General features: G+C 41.4%; 1 non-coding gene across 1 annotated transcript; it reads right to left on the bottom strand.

The window, feature by feature from the left end:
• Nucleotides 1–4,801: 4,801 nt before the first annotated feature.
• On the bottom strand, nt 4,802–4,921 carry LOC129542916 (small nucleolar RNA ACA64). The gene has a single exon (XR_008683180.1). It is a non-coding gene; the product is annotated as a small nucleolar RNA ACA64 (small nucleolar RNA).
• Nucleotides 4,922–6,705: the final 1,784 nt, after the last annotated feature.

The following is a 6,705-nucleotide window of genomic DNA, read 5'->3' as shown; positions in this document are numbered from 1 at the left end:
GGGCTGACTTTATTTTTCTGGGTCCAAGATTGCTGCAGATGGTGATTGCCGCCATGAAATTAAAAGACACTTAGTCCTTGGAAGGAAAGCTATGACCAGCCTAGACAGGATATTAAAAAGCAGAGACATTACTTTGCCAACAAAGGTCCATCTAGTCAAGGCTCTGGTTTTTCCAGTGGTCATGTATGGATGTGAGAGTTGGACTATAAAGAAAGCTGAGCGCGCAGAATTGATGCTTTTGAACTGTGGTGTTGGAGTAGACTCTGGAAGTCCCTTGGACTGCAAGGAGATCCAACCAGTCCATCCTAAAGGAGATCAGTCCTGGGTGTTCACTGGAAGGACTGATGTTGAAGCTGAAACTCCAATACTTTGGCCACCTGATGCGAAGGGCTGACTCATTTGAAAAGACTGTGATGCTGCGAAAGATTGAGTGCAGGGGGAAAAGGGGAGACAGAGGATGAGATGATTGGATGGCATCACCGATTTGGTGGACATGGGTTTTGGTAGACTCCAGGAGTTGGTGATGGACAGGGAGGACTGGCGTGCTGCTATTCATGGGGTCGCAAAGAGTAGGACATGACTGAGTGACTGAACTGACTGAACTGATAAGGCTGGTCTAGTGATTATGAACTTTAAAATTTTTTCTGTCTGGAAAACTTTATTTCTCCTTCGATTCTGAATTATAGTCTAGTTGGGTGGAGTATTCTTGATTCTAAGATTATATCTTGCTCTTTCATTTGGAACAGGTTCCTCTATTTCTTCATTTTTCTTGATTCTATGTTGGCTGTTTTATACGTAAAAACCAACTCTTTTTAAAAATTTATTTGAAATATAGTTGATTTATAATGTATTAATTTATGCTGTACAGTCAAGTGATTCAGTTATATATATATAGACATAAATACACATATATTCTTTTTTATATTCTTTTCCATTATTGCTTATCACAGGACATTGAATATAATTCTCTGTGTCATATAGTAGGATCTTGTTTATCCACTTTTTAAATAACAGTTTGTATAAAATAGCCAGGCTTCGCTGGTGGCTCCGTGGTAAAGAATCTGCCTGCAATGGAGGAGACACAGGGCTGATCTTCTGGGTTAGGAAGATCCCCTGGAGGAGGGCATGGAAACCCACTCCAGTACTGTTACCTGGAGAATCCCATGAACAGGGGAGCCTGGCAGGCTGCAGTCCATGGCATAGCAGGAGTTGGACAAGACTGAAGCCACCTAGCACACACACACGAAACAGCCCCGCTTCAGTCTTGAAGGAATGGCCTCGTGTGGAGCGTGAACCCTCTTGTTCAGCACCACTCTACTCTTAGTTGTCTCTCGAATTTCTGTGACTGCCCACACAACCTATTTCAGACTCCCAGGCATTGACGGTGTTCCACGACCTGTCAGTGTCCCAGAGGGGAGGTTCTTAGTCACTGCCTAGTTTCAAGCTAATTGGAAACCAGACTCTCAGGTAGCAACTTTTAAAGTATGCAAATGTGTCTACTCCTGTGGACCACAAGTGTTAAGTCCTGCTCGCCACCAGAGCCAGGTAATACAGAGGTGCCCCTGGCGGCAGCTACAAAAATTGGGGCACAAAAGTGTGCGCACTCTCCTTTCTGGGAGCTGCTGGTGAGTTGGAGAGTGGCAAAGGAGGAGAATGCAATGATGTCAGCTTCCAGCCTCCATCTCTGGAGATTACTCAGGTAGGTCCTTGCTGCTGCTGCTGCTAAGTCATTTCAGTCGTGTCCGACTCTGTGCGACCCCATAGACGGCAGCCCACCAGGCTCCTCCGTCCGTGGGATTCTCCAGGCAAGAACACTGGAGTGGGTTGCCATTTCCTTAGAAGTATGTTAAATTAGATACTTGCCCCTTGGACCAAGGCTTTAATATTAACCAAATGAACTTCTTTCATGTAAAATCCAAACTCTTCACAATTGGCTGCCTCTCTGCTTGTCCCTGGGGTGGGTGAGTCTGAATGCACTAACCCTTTAAAGAGTTGTTTCCCAGTCCTCTGTAGCCTGGCAAGTTTCATGGTTGCAGCCCCACTGGTATTAAAAACTTAATGTTTAGGGGGGAGCTTGTGTGTCTCAGATGTAGGCTTTAAAATTTTGGTGCCCAATGTGGGGTTGAAACTCTTTGCTCTTCTGGGAGAAGCTCTAATTTTTGAGTCCCCTCCTGAACTGTGTGTTACAAAACCAGGGTTGTTTTTAAGACTGTCCTACTCACTTCAGTGGGGCTTCCCTGGTGGCTCAGTGATAAAGAATCTGCCTACCAATGCAGGAGATACAGGTTTGATCCCTGGGTGGGGAAGATCCCCTGAGAAGGAAATGGCAACTCCCTCCAGTATTCTTGCCTGGCAAATCCCATGGACAGAGCAGCCTGGCAGGCTACAGCGCATGGGGTTGCAAAGAGTTGGACACGACTTAGTGAATGAGCAACAACCTACTTCAGTGTGGGTTTTCCCCCCTCATTTCCTTATCTGCAGGAATTGCTTGCTAGTTCTTGCCCTGCTCCGCCCCAGAAGAAGTTGTTTATATGTAGCTATAGATTTAGTGTGTCTGAGGGAGGAGGTGAGTTTAGGATCTTCCCATGTCAAATTTTGCCCTAGAATTTTCAAATACTAGTCTTTGAGATATTTCCAGGGCTCCAGCTAAAATTAGTACCCTTTAAAAAAACATCCTGTAACTCTATTCATGTTATACCTTGTTTATAGTAATTAAAGAATCTGCCTGCAATGCGGGAGACCTGGGTTCAATCCCTGGGTTGGGAAGATCTGCTGGAGAAGGGAAAGTACTAACTCCAGTATTCTGGCAACTTTCATTTTCACTTTCATAGTAATTAGGGTATAAAGTTTATGGAATTGAGCATGTTTTCTTGCTTAAAAAATGTCACTTAAAATGTTGGTTGGTGATCAAAATAAAATAAAATATAAATTTTGATTCTTATTAAAATCTGGGAATGTAAGAGTTCAAAAAGTGTTGACTTTATTCTGTGGAATAAACTTTATTTTAAATAAACAAAAAAAAGTTTATTTTCCTTACTGGATTACAGTGGTAAAGATGGTGTTGTGTTCATTTTTGTGGCCCCTTTAAGGACTAATGGAATGTTTGGAATTTGTTGGGTTTTTGAAGGTTCTTGAAATATATATAAAATATTGAAAAGAAGGAAAGGAAGAAAATAAATGTGTGTAAAATATTCAAAGAAAGGAAGAAAATAAACATATTTGTGCACATACACACATATGTTATCTTCCTTATCCATAAAGCATGTATTTATATTTAGAGAAATATATTTGCATTGATAGTTTGATGCATTGAACCAGGGACTTCTGATGTTAGATAAGATGGTAAGCTAAGAGTGGCTGCTGGCTCTTTCTCATACACAACAATTTTGGAGATGCCAGAAAGGAGATATCCAGAATGTGGAATATAAGAGAAGAATTTAAACCTGATTAAGGACGTCAACCAAAAATCTATGGCAAATATCACATTTAACAGAACTTAAATGTGATATTATCTAGGCCTGTGTTTGTTATATGTACATGAAACTCAGACAACAGTGGTATAAACACACAAATGTTGGCTTTTTCTTAATAATAAACAGAAGTCCAGAGGTGGGCAGCACAGCCCTGTACATGGCCTAAAAGCTTCAGTGCTCTAGGCCCCTCTCACTCCCCAGTCCCTCACATTCGGCTTTCGTTCTCATGCTGAGGTGGTTTCTACCTCCGGCTCTAGGCAAGAAGAAGAAGACAGAGAAAAGGGTAGAGAGATGTGGACCAAGCCAGCGGGGCTTTCTGCGAGCTCGCCCAGGCACGCCCTCCTAACATCCCACTGTCTTGGACTGCATTACACAACCACCTTTAGTTACAAAAGTAGTTGCATTTTGCCTCTGTAAACAAAATTGGTTTCTGGTAGAAAGCAAAAAATATATAGAGACTTAAATTGGGTTGACAACTGGTAGTGTCTGCTTGTGTCTTCACTTAGAGAAAAACAGTTAACACTACTTTTGAATTAATGCTTGATTCTTGGCCATTGCAAAAAGAACAAAAACAAATGTGATATGTAACTGTCAGAGTTCTGTCACATACTTCAGAAAGTGTATCTAGCTGGTTGTAAAAGACAATAACTTATTAAGCAATGTTAAGTAGCTTGTGCTTAGTCACTCAGTCGTGTCTGACTCTTTGTGACCCCATGAACTGTAGCCCACCAGGCTCCTCTGTCCATGGGATTTTTCAGGCAAGAATACTGGGGTGGGTTGCCATTTCCTTCTCCACAGGATCTTCCTGATCCAGGAATTGAACAAGGGTCTCCTGCATTGCAGGAGAATTCTTTACTGCTGAGCCACCAGGGAAGCCCATATAATATACAAAAATTAATCTAAAAAATATAAAAATAATTATGGAAAAATTGTATGGCTTGATTAGCGAATATTAAGAATACCTGAATAAATGAAGCAACATACTATGCTAATAATGAGACAATTTAACTTCTTTTTTTTAGATCAACAGCTTTATTGAAAGATAAGAGAAGGGGAGGTGGGAGAGAAGCTCAAGAGGGCAGGGGGGTATAGTTACACATATAGCAAATTCACTTCTTTGTATAGCAGAAACTACCACGACATTGTAAAGCAATTATATTCCAATAAAAAAAAAATAACAAGGGCAGATCCCCTTTCTTTCCACAGTTCTGGTGGTGTAGGAATCAAACTCTGAGCATCCAGGTGTCCTGTGGGTAGAAGACAAGGTCAGGGGTCAGATACCAGAATCTAGAACATGCCAGCAGCCGCAGGCAGCCCAGAGCAGAGGTATGTGTCAGAGCCTGGGTTTTACCTCCCCACAAAGAGGAGCGAGCAGTGAGCTGAGGCCCTGGTGGCTCTGGGCAAGGAATCTCACCTGTGACCAAAGTCACAGGTAACTTTCAACCAATGCCAATGAGATGATTTAACACTTTAAAGATTTAATTCCCACAAAATTAATCTGTAAGTGCAGTGTGATTTGAAAAACAATTCCAGAAGGATTTTTTGGAGGTAAATCAATAAAATAATTCTGGAATATATTTGGTGAGTTATAAAAAGACAATTTTGGAAAATAAGCCAACGCAATTGAAACAGTGTCACAGGATCAACTCTTTAAGCCAAGAGGGCAGGGTAGAAAATCAAGAAACAGATCTGTATATAAACAAGAATTTCTCATATGATAGAGAAATAAAATCAGAAGAAATGATGGAGTATTAGTATTAATAAATGGCACTGAGAAAATTTTCTCACTGCAAGGAGAGAAATATAATCAGGTCCCCATATTATATAAAAGTAAACTCCAACTGTATTAAAAAATCTAAAGATAAAATATAAAATGAAAAAGGAAACTGTAAGAGTATCAGGAAAGGATTTCTTGAATAAGGGTTGAAGGTCAGGCCCTCTGGAAAACAGACTCTAAAATAAGAGATTTGTGTGGGGGCAGTTTATCGGGGTGTTCCCTCCGGCTCAATACAGGTGAAGGCAGTCGTGGCCTAATCCCGTGAGGAATTCTGGAGCTGGGGGAGCCCTTCTGATTTGAACTCAAGCTTTACTGTTTGCATAGGCCAGTTGTTGGTTGCAGGTTGTCCCCAAGAAGTGGGCATGGCCCTGCGTGAGGCAGCAAGTCAAGGGCAATGCCCAAGTTTCCCACCTCTTCCTCTTGGCTATTGAATATAATGTTGCTCAGAATGTTGGTGTGCAAATATCTCTTCCAGATCCTGCTTTTAATTCTTTTGGATATATACTCAGTAGTGGAATTGCTGGAGCATATTGTAATTCTCCCTGATGCTGGGAAAGATTGAAGGCAAAAGGAGAAGAGGGTAGGAGGGGATGAAATGGTTAGATGCCATCACTGACCCAATGGACATGAGTTTGAGCAAACTCTGGGAGATGGTGAAGGACAGGGAAGCCTGGCGTGCTGCAGTCCACTGGCTCGCAAAGAGCTGGACACGACTTAGTGACTGAATCACACAACAGCATGGTAATTCTAAGTTTTTTGTGGCTCTGTCTTACTGTTTTCCACAGGGGCTGTGCCGGTTCATATCCCTCCTGGCAATGCACAAGGGTTCCTATTTCTCTACGTTCTCCCCAACACTTGTTATTTTGTTTTTTATTGGCAGCCATCCTAATGGGTATGAGGTGATATCCTATGTGTGATTTGCATTTTAAAACAAGTTTTAAAAAGTTAATTTTTGGCCAAACCCTGCCACATGTGAGATCTTAGTTCCCTGACCAGGGATAGAACCCACAACCCGTGCACTGGAACCACTAAACCACAGGAGAAGTTCCTTGATTTGCATTTTAAAATCTAGCTTGTTTTTTAAAATTAAAAGTTTTGTCTTATAAAAATAGTGCATATTCATTATGGAAAATTTGGAAAACATAGAAAATCATAGTGGAAAAAAAAAACTCCTTTAGAATCCTGTTACTTTAACATAATCAGTGTTAATACTTTGATTTGTGTCTTTTCAGTCTTTTTTTTCTGTCCGTATTTCCAGATGACTGGTGCTAAGTCATAACACCCCTTTGAGAAATTTAGAAAAAGACATCCTGTTCTCTAGGTGAGTGCAACCCTGCACCAGGGTGTATGGCTTTTGACAAGCAGAGAACAGCTAGATTTCAGATCTCACTTGCCCCTGGAGGAGGTACATTATTCAGTGAAGAACTCGTACAACCATATGTTGTAGTTCTGAAT

This window comes from Moschus berezovskii, chromosome 19 (genome assembly GCF_049115385.1).
Source record: "Moschus berezovskii isolate FMDL1 chromosome 19, NW_MosBer_1.0, whole genome shotgun sequence".
Taxonomy (NCBI): domain Eukaryota; kingdom Metazoa; phylum Chordata; class Mammalia; order Artiodactyla; family Moschidae; genus Moschus; species Moschus berezovskii.
Note: the sequence above shows the minus strand (reverse complement) of the source record. Positions and strands in the feature narration are given on the sequence as shown.